At 41.3% G+C, this 13,183-nt stretch overlaps 1 protein-coding gene across 1 annotated transcript in view; it reads right to left on the minus strand.

The window, feature by feature from the left end:
• Positions 1–13,183, minus strand: part of UNC5D (unc-5 netrin receptor D) — a 158,782-nt gene that overhangs the window by 25,160 nt on the left and 120,439 nt on the right. The gene's annotated exons all lie outside the window — the stretch shown is intronic.

The following is a 13,183-nucleotide window of genomic DNA, read 5'->3' on the forward strand; positions in this document are numbered from 1 at the left end:
AATACAATTTTTAGACAAAAATGACATTGTTTAAATGTTATGCCCTGTCTTTATTTTATCTGAGGACTATATTTTGGGTCCATGTCTCAACCTTGTGGATTGTAAAAAGAAAAGGAGGACTTGTGGCACCTTAGAGACTAACAAATTTATTGAGCATAAGCTCAATGGAAAAAATGCATCCGATGAAGTGAGCTGTAGCTCACGAAAGCTTATCATCAATAAATTTGTTAGTCTCTAAGGTGCCACAAGTCCTCCTTTTATTTTTGCGAATACAGACTAACACAGCTGCTACTCTGAAACTTGTGGATTGTGTTTTTATTACTAATGTTATCATAACTGCTGGCCAAAATCTGCCCATTGAACTGAAGACAGTGACGTTGCACAGACATAAGTCAGGAAAGAATTAGCATGTGCATAACCTTACTCATGATTTTTATTATTATTTATATCATTGAAGCACACAGGAGCCCTGGTCAACGACCACTGTACAAACACAGAACAAAAGGAGGGTCCCTGCCCCCAAACAGTTGACAATCTAAGTAATGTCAATTAGACTACTCACATGAATAAACTTAGATATGTGCTCAAGTGTTTGAAGGATCAAGCCTAAATGGAAAAAAACTGGGTATATAAATATATTCACAAATAAATAGGCTGATTCTGCTCTGCTGTTACAAGAGTCATATTTCCTCTTGTTTTTTCCTACCCCCGCCCCCCCCCAGATGTTCTGGTTTAACTTGGATTTAAACTTGGAGAGTGGTCAGTTTGGACGAGCTATTACCAGCAGGAGAGTGAGTCTGTGTGTGTATGGGGGTGGGTTTTTGGAGGGGGGTGAGGGAGTGAGAGAACCTGGATTTGTGCAGGAAATGGCCTAACTTCATTATCATGCACATTGTGTAAAGAGTTGTCACTTTGGATGGGCTATCACCAGCAGGAGAGTGAATTTGTGTCGGGGGGTGCAGGGTGAGAAAACCTGGATTTGTGCTGGAAATGGCCTAACCTGACGATTACTTTAGATAAGCTATTACCAGCAGGACAGTGGGGTGGGAGGAGGTATTGTTTCATATTCTCTGTGTATATATAAAGTCTGCTGCAGTTTCCACAGTATGCATCTGATGAAGTGAGCTGTAGCTCACGAAAGCTCATGCTCAAATAAATTGGTTAGTCTCTAAGGTGCCACAAGTACTCCATTTCTTTTTGCGAATACAGACTAACACGGCTGTTACTCTGAAACCTGTCATTATGCAAGGCACTGCATTTAGCCGTATGGAGTGGAAATCTATCAACTGCATGAAAAAACTTGCACAGATACAGACAGACATCATCTTCCTTTCCAAATGCAAACAGATGGACATCGTACCAAAAGGACTGAAGGTAAAAAATCCATTACAATCTACATACCACACAGACTATGCTGACAGCTTGTGCCACACGCTCTCAAAGAAACTGCGGAATCACCTGATCAACATCCTCTACAGCAAACAGGGAAAGATTAAGAATGAGCTCTCAAAAATGGATACTCTCATAAAAAACCAACCTTCCACCCAAACTTCCTCGTGGCTGGATTTTACTAAAACTAGACAAGCCATTTACAACGCACACTTTGCTTCTCTACAAAAGAAAAAGGACACTAAACTTTCTAAACTACTACATGCTACAAGGGGCCACAGCAATGGTTCCCTCAACCCACCTAGCAATATTGTTAACCTATCCAACTATACTCTCAGCCCAGCAGAAGCAGCTGTTCTATCTCGGGGCCTCTCCTTCTGCCCCTCCACCCCCACGAACATGATACAGTTCTGTGGTGACCTAGAATCCTATTTTCGACGTCTCCGACTCAAGGAATATTTCCAAAATACCTCTGAACAACATACTAATCCACAGAGGTCTCCCTACCAACACTACAGAAAGAAGGATTCTAGGTGGACTCCTCCTGAAGGTCGAAACAGCAGACTGGACTTCTACATAGAGTGCTTCCGCCGACGTGCACGGGCTGAAATTGTGGAAAAGCAGCATCACTTGCCCCATAACCTCAGCCATGCGGAACGCAATGCCATCCACAGCCTCAGAAACAACTCTGACATCATAATCAAAAAGGCTGACAAAGGAGGTGCTGTTGTCATCATGAATAGGTCGGAATATGAACAAGAGGCTGCTCGGCAGCTCTCCAACACGAGTTTCTACAAGCCATTACCCTATGATCCCACTGAGAGTTACCAAAAGCAACTACAGCATATGCTCAAGAAACTTCCTGAAAAAGCACAAGATCAAATCCGCACAGACACACCCCTGGAACCCCGACCTGGGATATTCTATCTACTACCCAAGATCCATAAACCTGGAACTCCTGGGCGCCCCATCATTTCAGGCATTGGCACCCTGACAGCAGGATTGTCTGGCTATGTAGACTCCCTCCTCAGGCCCTACGCTACCAGCACTCCCAGCTACCTTCGAGACACCACTGACTTCCTGAGGAAACTTCAATCCATCGGTGATCTTCCTGATAACACCATCCTGGCCACTATGGATGTAGAAGCCCTCTACACCAACATTCCACACAAAGATGGACTACAAGCCGTCAGGAACACTATCCCCGATAATGTCACGGCTAACCTGGTGGCTGAACTTTGTGACTTTGTCCTTACCCATAACTATTTCACATTTGGGGACAATGTATACCTTCAGATCAGCGGCACTGCTATGGGTACCCGCATGGCCCCACAGTATGCCAACATTTTTATGGCTGATTTAGAACAACGCTTCCTCAGCTCTCGTCCCCTAAAGCCCCTACTCTACTTGCGCTATATTGATGACATCTTCATCATCTGGACCCATGGAAAAGAAGCCCTTGAGGAATTCCACATGATTTCAACAATTTCCATCCCACCACCAACCTCAGCCTGGTCCAGTCCACACAAGAGATCCACTTCCTGGACACTACAGTGCTAATAAACAATGGTCACATAAACACCACCCTATACCGGAAACCTACTGACCGCTATTCCTACCTGCATGCCTCCAGCTTTCACCCTGACCACACCTCACGATCCATCGTCTACAGCCAAGCTCTGCGATACAACCGCATTTGCTCCAACCCCTCAGACAGAGACAAACACCTACAAGATCTCTGTCAAGGTTTCTTACAACTACAGTACCCACCTGCGGAAGTAAAGAAACAGATTGATAGAGCCAGAAGAGTTCCCAGAAGTTACCTACTACAGGACAGGCCTAACCAAGAAAATAACAGAACGCCACTAGCCGTCACCTTCAGCCCCCAACTAAAACCCCTCCAACGCATTATTAAGGATCTACAACCTATCCTAAAGGATGACCCAACACTCTCACAAATCTTGGGAGACAGGCCAGTCCTTGCCTACAGACAGCCCCGCAACCTGAAGCAAATACTCACCAACAACCACATACCACACAACAGAACCACTAACCCAGGAACTTATCCTTGCAACAAAGCCCGTTGCCAATTGTGCCCACATATCTATTCAGGGGACACCATCACAGGGCCTAATCACATCAGCCACACTATCAGAGGCTCGTTCACCTGCACATCCACCAATGTGATTTATGCCATCATGTGCCAGCAATGCCCCTCTGCCATGTACATTGGTCAAACTGGACAGTCTCTACGTAAAAGAATAAATGGACACAAATCAGATGTCAAGAATTATAACATTCATAAACCAGTCGGAGAACACTTCAATCTCTCTGGTCACGCAATCACAGACATGAAGGTCGCTATCTTAAAACAAAAACACTTCAAATCCAGACTCCAGCGAGAAACTGCTGAATTGGAATTCATTTGCAAATTGGATACTATTAATTTAGGCTTAAATAGAGACTGGGAGTGGCTAAGTCATTATGCAAGGTAGCCTATTTCCTCTTGTTTTTTTCCTACCCCCCCCCCCCAGATGTTCTGGTTTAACTTGGATTTAAACTTGGAGAGTGGTCAGTTTGGACGAGCTATTACCAGCAGGAGAGTGAGTCTGTGTGTGTATGGGGGTGGGTTTTTGGAGGGGGGTGAGGGAGTGAGAGAACCTGGATTTGTGCAGGAAATGGCCTAACTTCATTATCATGCACATTGTGTAAAGAGTTGTCACTTTGGATGGGCTATCACCAGCAGGAGAGTGAATTTGTGTGGGGGGGTGGAGGGTGAGAAAACCTGGATTTGTGCTGGAAATGGCCTAACCTGACGATTACTTTAGATAAGCTATTACCAGCAGGACAGTGGGGTGGGAGGAGGTATTGTTTCATATTCTCTGTGTATATATAAAGTCTGCTGCAGTTTCCACAGTATGCATCTGATGAAGTGAGCTGTAGCTCACGAAAGCTCATGCTCAAATAAATTGGTTAGTCTCTAAGGTGCCACAAGTACTCCATTTCTTTTTGCGAATACAGACTAACACGGCTGTTACTCTGAAACCTATAATAATAATTGTTCACAATTATTTGTGAAAGTGTTCACGCATCCCCAGAGTTGAGAAATCGTTACATTTGTTTATCTAAAAAGTCAAGCAAGAAGCCCATAATTCGGTACGTCTGCCATTCTCCTCTGTATAAAGTCTGTCATCCAACCAGGGAGCAGAAACCCACCACCACCAAGTGGCTTTGATCACCAATAACACAACACAAATAGGCCCAGCTTCAGTAAAGCATTTAAGCACAAGCTTAATGTTCCATATGTCAGTAGTCCCACTGAATTTAAAAATAAGCATATGCTTAAGGGTTTTGCTGGATTAACGTCATAGCAAGTATTCCAAATGAATGGTTCAGAAACAACCCAGAATCTCAAAATGTATTCATCTAAAGTACTTTAATTATGCTTGTGATTACTACATTTTTTCAAGAATCATGAATGGTTCACAAATAATTCACTACTATGAAAGTAAATAAGTATTTTCTCAAATATTTCAATTTATTTATTTTCCAAGTAATAAAGAAAGCATTTGAAAAATTAAATAAATGAAATCAAGCAGCAAGCAATGCTACCCTTTACCAATCACATCTGATTTAAACAGAGAGAAATAAATAAACCTGAGAGTACTGTGAAGAAACCCCTCTCTACAGCACAAAACTTCATTCATAAACAACTTTCATAAAAGATGCACTGAGTTTCTTGCAAATTCATAGAAATGGTCTTGGAATTATTAGAAACCCTCAAGACAAACTGCTATTTATTTATTTTGGGTAAGTTGTTCAATTATTACTCCCTTCTCTGCTGTAACTCAGGAACGACTGGTGCATTTTATCTCCTTATCTCCATTTTGATGCTGCTGCAGGAAGTGATAACAATACCATATTTCCAGAGAGTGAGTTAAACCCTAGTTATTTAACTTGGTAGGTGCATCTCTCTCCTATCTCACTCACAACAGGCACACGTCCTTCAACTCCTGCCCTCTATGCCAAATGGATGCTGCTGACAAATGCACAAAATACAGGTGCATGGGGGGCAGGGGAAGAGAGGAGGGAGTTTGCCAAAGTTACCTCCAGCACAAAGTTGGACAATTCATCTCCCATAGTGGGAACAAAGTATAGGTTAAGCCGCAAACAACACTACATTTACCCTCAGGGGCTGTGAATCGAGAGTTTTAGTCATGCTACTGGTGAGGATTCCCAATAAGTCACATTTTTTAAGTGTCAAGAAGAAAACAAAACACTCTCACAAAAAGAAAGGAAGACGTCTGTCCGGAGGATGATGTGAAATGGACTGGGACAATGCACCTGTGGCCTAAAACTCCCCCCCGCCCCGCCCCAAAGAAGTAACGTGTCACTGAAACAGAATAGCCTCAATAATAGTCCCTGGCAGCCTTCCATGGTCACTGTGGCTCAGTGTAATTGTTGACTGAGTAATAGTAGGGATGTGTGTGAATGACCAATGACAAGCTCGTCTGAAACAAGCAATTTAATTGCTTTCAGAGAGTCATTTCCCCCGTTGCACATATTGTACAAACATGGGAATTCTGGGAATTATTTAATGCCAAATGAACTGAAATCAACTAATTAGATGAATTTTCACACTTACTGCAAATAGCAGGAGTCTTTTCTATAATAACTGGCAAGGTATTAGGAATCTGATGCATTTCAGGGCTATTTATTAAGCAAGGCAGGGAAGGGAAACATTACAAGATGCAGGTATTTAAAATTCCCTTGGGTGCACAGTAAACAAATCAGTAACCAGATCTAATCCTTCCAAATCCATCAAAATCAAGAGCTTCACAGATTTCCAGTGAAGGAAAGAGAAATAGGCAATGGAGCTCTGCACAAATAGTAAATTATTCTCTGTGAAACTACATGAAAAAATGGCTATTTTATTTTACAATATTCTGCCTTTTGCACAGTTCAGAGGAAATGGTGGATTTTTGGTTGTGGGGTTTTTTGGGGGGGGGGGGGGAGAAGGCATCTCAATTACAAATTTGGAATTTCCATATTTTAAGATCAAATTTGATCATCAAACTAAAATTTCAAAATTTGAAAAATGTCATTTCCTTTCTAAAAATAAAGGAATATCTTTTTGCTGAAAATGGAACAATTTTTTAATTTTATAAATCCCTACAAAATAAGGGCTCAGTTCTGTGAAACTTAAAAAACAAAAACAAAAAAACAAAGCAGCAACTACTAGGGCAAAGAAATGAACTTGCATTTTGTCGATTTCATATTAACACTATGTAATCTTCATATGATAGGTGCCAGAGGAAATCCAATACTTTGTAAAGCGTCATTCGGTGTTCACAAAGTCCTTATGAGGCAAATGTTATTCCTTCCCATTTTACAGAAGGCACAGAGAGGTTAAGACTCAAATGGAAAGAGGTGGCCTCAACTTTTGGGTGGTTCGGGTTTTGATTTCCCAATACCGACACTGATTTTCCAGGGGCACTGTGCACCCAGAACTCCAAATAAAGTCATTCGGAGCTCAGCACCTCTGGAAATCAAGCAAAAAAGTGTTTCATATTGGGCATCAAAAACAGAGGCACCCAAAATCTGATGCTAACAGTCTGATTGCATTGGTATAAACGTTGACCCTGGGTTCCAGGCAATGATTAAAAGTTAGTTCACTGTGCTACTAGTCCCACCTGGTAGCATCTTACCACCCAGTCTGCACTGCTGTAAACAACTATGCATGGTGAAGAGAAATGATGAATTGTGGCAGAGCAAGAGAGAACTTTGGAGTCCTCACTCACAATGCCTGGCTCCGCCCACTACACTGGACAACATTACCCGAGTCTTCAAACATTGCACAATGTGTTTCTGCTCATATTAATTCACAAAGAAAGAAACCTGTGGTTCTTCTATCTCTTTCTATGCTGTGGTACATAACTGCAGCATAATATTTTCCTCTTATTCTAACATAGCTGTAGGGTAGATTAATGCTGGTCTGATCACCTTTCTAGCCCAGCTTTTGGAACCACATAGAATCATAGAATCATAGAATATCAGGGTTGGAAGGGACCCCTGAAGGTCATCTAGTCCAACCCCCTGCTCGAAGCAGGACCAATTCCCAGTTAAATCATCCCAGCCAGGGCTTTGTCAAGCCTGACCTTAAAAACTTCCAAGGAAGGAGATTCCACCACCTCCCTAGGCAACACATTCCAGTGTTTCACCACCCTCTTAGTGAAAAAGTTTTTCCTAATATCCAATCTAAACCTCCCCCACTGCAACTTGAAGCCATTACTCCTCGTTCTGTCATCTGCTACCATTGAGAACAGTCTAGAGCCATCCTCTTTGGAACCCCCTTTCAGGTAGTTGAAAGCAGCTATCAAATCCCCCCTCATTCTTCTCTTCTGCAGGCTAAACAATCCCAGCTCCCTCAGCCTCTCCTCATAAGTCATGTGTTCTAGACCCCTAATCATTTTTGTTGCCCTTCGCTGGACTCTCTCCAATTTATCCACATCCTTCTTGTAGTGTGGGGCCCAAAACTGGACACAGTACTCCAGATGAGGCCTCACCAATGTCGAATAGAGGGGGACGATCACGTCCCTCGATCTGCTCGCTATGCCCCTACGTATACATCCCAAAATGCCATTGGCCTTCTTGGCAACAAGGGCACACTGCTGACTCATCTCCAGCTTCTCGTCCACTGTCACCCCTAGGTCCTTTTCCGCAGAACTGCTGCCTAGCCATTCGGTCCCTAGTCTGTAGCGGTGCATTGGATTCTTCCGTCCTAAGTGCAGGACCCTGCACTTATCCTTATTGAACCTCATCAGATTTCTTTTGGCCCAATCCTCCAATTTGTCTAGGTCCTTCTGTATCCTATCCCTCCCCTCCAGCGTATCTACCACATGCCTATCCGCAGTATAAAGGTAATTTTAATATGCTAAATACTGTCTTGATACAGAACACCATATTCTAATGGCACAGACACACAAGCAGATCAGAAGTGAGGCAGAAATTGGCCCTAAGAAATACAATTGAAGGAAAAGATGACTCCCAGGAGTGGGTAGACTCCCAAATTCCACCTACAGAGGAAGCAACCATAGATATCCCAGAGAGAAATTTAACAGTAATTTTTGCCACTGATCTTCCAGGCCCTGCAATAACTCTACATAAATAAGCCAATGGTGTGTGATTATCACATTCTTTACAACCTGAAAAAGACATTGAGCACAGCTGAGGATCTGGCCTTTAATTTTATTTTACCAGCATGCCTTCCTCAGTGGCTACATTTAGACTTGGCAGAAATTGATTTCTTTTTTTTAATCATTTCAATTGATAATGTTTATTTTAAGTATATTTTCATTTTTATTGATGTAATTTTCACCATTGCACCAAATTACGTCTTAAGAATTTTTTATTTTTAATCTATTTAATTTTCACAATTGCGAGAAATTATGGGGAGGTCAGTTAATAATAATTTAATAGTTGACATTGCAATATGGAAAGTTACTTCTATAACAGTTTAAACAAACTACTTTGATATAAGGATATCTGCCAATATCACATGCCAAAATATACAAACACTATTACATACTAAAGTAACTTTTTACTTCACCTACCTGTACATTTTGATTATTAGTGAAGGAAATATTTTTTCATCAGTTAATGTGTTTTTGGTGAAATCAATGTTAACTGACATTTACTGAAAAATCTAATCCTTTCAAGCCTAGCTACATTGTCCAAGCATTCACCGCAGTGAGTACAATCAGCCAAGTCATTCCCAGTACTTCTGCCTGCTTGTTTGCGGCCCATCCCCTGTGACTGCCGTCCTAGTGCTCTCTCACTGACTCTGATGCTGCCATGTTTTGAATTATTGCCCGTGGGTGGGTGGGTGGGTGGGTGGGTGTGTGTGTGTGTGTGTGTGGGTGTGTGTGTGTGTGTGTGTGTGTGTGTTGGGGGGAAACAGTTTTTAAGATTTCCTATTACAAAAACTAATAGCCTGTATTTCAATCTCCAAGCTACAGAGCTGGGAGATCTGGATCTTGAAATGGATTTTGGCTTGTAGGCTTGAAGTCAGTGTGAGGATGTTATGGAGAGGATTTAGCTTCCAAGAAAAGAATTGGTGCCCATTAAAAGCATGGTTTATGTTGGCTGTAGAAGTGGCTGCTCACGTATCTTCTAGTGGGAAGGCAGATCATCAGCAGGGGCTACAGGCCAGATGTTCTTCTCCCCTTACACATTGCAAAGGCATTGAAACCAGAAAGATGGGAGTGGTGCTAAAGACGTGCGCACTGTCAAGCCCTAGCAGGTTCTTTGCTTTAACTCAGTGTGGTTGGATGCAGGGTACGTTAGTGGAGGAGGAGAGGAGAGGCATTACGCTTGATGACTCCTGTTTTTCTATTTAATTGCTACTAGCTAAAAACAGACCAGCAATCAATGTGATATGTAAAGGTAACAGAGCTGACGGCATCTTGGCTCTGAATGAACCATAGTGCCTAGAGAAAGGAAGCCAAAGAGCTCCAGCTCTGTACATGGAGGGCCAAGATCTGTGCCTTGAATCTGGATTTCCCATGGTAATCCAGTCTCTGGGTGACAGGAATGCTAACTTTCGTGTTACTTCAGACGCATAAATAAATAAATAAATAAATAAATAAATAAATACACACACACATATATACACACACACAAGCCGTTAAATATAAACAACAGAACTGGTTTGAAAAAAAAAGGATGTCAATGAATTATTTAAAAATATCCATTTAAAAATGAATATTTTGACAAGTTCAACAAACAGCAAAATATATGCAATATGCAGTCACATGCACAGTTTCCTTTACAACAGAAATGTGATGATTTATTGTTTTGGGGGCAATCAGTGTGGTGGGGGTGAGGAATTTTGCCCAGTTAGTGTAAAGTTCTACATTAACACAAGTCAACAGAAATATTGCATGTTACATATTATATCTAAATCTGAATTAATCCGTCTTCTCACACATTTATGGAGAATTGATTGATTTAACAAATTAGATGCTTAAAAACTACATGCAAATCAATTTTGAAATGGCCAGTTTATATACACAGTGAAAAGCAGTGTCCATACCTTACATGGAGGTTAGGAAGTAACAATTCAATGAATATCTGAAATACATTCAGTTTTTCATGCAGTGTGGGTTACTGCATTTGATTATCATGGAATCATCACATTTCTGTTGGAATGCAATCAAGCCAGAATGTCAGAGAGAGAAATAGGCAAATAGAACCTTGAATCCTGGAATTTTCCCTCCGCCACTTTTCTTCTTCTAATCTTTTCAATCAGCTCCTTTCCTCCTCTACCTTCATACTCTGACCTCATTTGAATTCATTCTACTCCAGTCTGGGATATCTATAAGGATGTATGTGGGTGGTGTTTCCGGAAACAGTGCAGCTTTAGCACCAATAGTTTAATTTACACTTTTTCAAACACGTAAAAATGTATTTAAGTATATTACTACTTATGGTAGCACTCACAACTTGCTAATAATTTTCCAAACATTTAAGAAACAGTGGCCCCTGCTCTGAGTTCACAATCTAAGGAGCTGACCTGACCTGTACAGGGTATTTTATTTTAAGTGATACAGGCCAGATATACTCAGATAATATGGTAATGGAAACTATACCAGTACCTAACATAGACAGATACATACATTTTCTCCTCCAAGTGTCTTTAGAGTCAGACTGAGCATTGTTCGAGAAAGGTGGGCAATTCAGGTATGGGCCACTAGACTTGTGTATACACAGCCCCGTGCCACAGACTCCTGCCAAATGTTTCCTGCTTTGTTGGGAGAATTCTATGAACACTTAAAACACAAGTCCACTGCCCTGCCAGGAAAGGAATGTCTCAAAACTCCAGTACTGTGTAGTGAGTGATCCTATTTCCTCCTTATATTTGTATGTGATACATCCATCTCTAATCTGAGCACACACCATGATATTCATTTATGTGCCCTGTTTTCAATGTGGAACCAGCCACCTCGTTTGAGGAAATGACAATTTAAATGAGCACCATTTTGTATTTGCTACAACTAAGATAATGCAGTAGTTACTGGGTCCCATGTCACTCAGCAGTCTTTTGAAGCACAGAGTTCTGGTTCAACAGGTGAGAAGTTCTTACATTTACTACTTTAACTATGCTGCAATTAACTGGAGTAGAAATGATGTTTATGATAAATCACCTTAATAGGACTTGCTATTTCTTCCAGAAGAACTGGCAATAAACGAAAGGATGCACACTAATAAGGCCTAATTACACTATGTGGAGCCCCTTTTCAAAATGCAATCGGATTTGTGAACCTGTGGTTTTCCCCTTAGTGAAGGAAGATTCATGTTATTCAAACCTCTTCGTGAACACAAGCCATGGTTATCTTTTCAGCTGCATCTTTAATTAAGACTCATTTGGGCTATTCTCATCACTTTCATATTACAATCAGTGTGGTATTAAAATACACTGTTAAAATTATAGCAATTTGGACTGTCAGAGGGATAAAGTTTGTTTAAAAATAAAAAGAGAAACCTAAGAAAATTGTGACCAGACAAGATTTGAACACTTGGGGGCAGAATCTGCCCCAGTAATAATTGGGTTAGCCCTATTGTTTGCATTTGGCCTATATTCTGAGTTGAGTAACTTTCTATTACTCTAATCTGGATAATTGTAGGCTAACAATATTTTGTACTTTGATAGGACCTTCCAGCTGAGCATCTCATAGTACTTTACACACATTAAGTAAGTCATAGAAATGGGGAGGTATAGCAAATTTGCCCAACTCTTAACACAGAAGTCCTGAAGGGCCCCCCTATAACCAGTAGATCCCACTCCTTTCACTATGCTGAGAGTTTGAAGTCTCATGCTTCAGGTTGTGAAATTATCACAAAAGATTCGCTCCTGCATGTCATTTTCCCCATGCATGTCAGGTATTGGCCACTTCTGCAGGTAGGATGTTAGTCTTGGTGAATGAGTGGATTGGTTTTGCATGGCATGTCACACTCGGTCCCTCAACAGAGCTGAATAACTGTATTCATTAGTTTCAGTTTTTAGTCTTCCCACTCCCTTTTAATTGTTTTTATTCACAGCATTGTGGTTCTGCCACAAGAAACAAAAGCTTGAATGCCAAATTGTCAAGGCTATGCAAAAACCATTAGCGTTTTGAGTGTTTTTATTACAGCAGTTGTCCTATTCTTTCTGAACCCCAGTAAGAGATGGTATTGACTACTGAAAGTGCAGTGCTGGAGGACACACAGCTGGCAAACTTCTCTCTCCTCCCCTCCCCACCAAACTAATTGAATTCCAGCATGTAATTTTTATTTATTTTTCTTTAAAATCTCTCTGGGCTTGTTGTTGGCAGCAGGTTGTTTTGGAGTATTAGTAGGTGAGAGACAAGAGGACCACACAAACTCTCCTCTCCCCCCAACCCCTCTGCATGAACAGCTGTGAAGAGTGTGTGGGGGGTTCAGGAATCAGCTGCTGTGAAATCAAGCACAATTTTTAGTCAAAATCTTACAGTGGATAAGGGGTTCTTAAATCATTTCCGTGCTCTGATGTATGGAGCTGCTGTCACCACTAATGAAGTACTGTTTAGCATTTTGTGACCTAACATGCTCATCTTGCTTCTTTTTTGAGAGGGGCTTAGAGGTTGTTGTGTAAACCCCTCAGTAAGAGTGAACCTATCATATAAAGTAGTCAAAAAACACTTTGAAATCCCATTCCCCACTGAAACCGCCCCTTAAAAAAACCTGGGTCCTGGATTTCCATCAGTCTCTTGCCAAA

The sequence above is a fragment of the Eretmochelys imbricata genome, chromosome 26 (assembly GCF_965152235.1).
Source record: "Eretmochelys imbricata isolate rEreImb1 chromosome 26, rEreImb1.hap1, whole genome shotgun sequence".
In the NCBI taxonomy this organism is placed as follows: domain Eukaryota; kingdom Metazoa; phylum Chordata; order Testudines; family Cheloniidae; genus Eretmochelys; species Eretmochelys imbricata.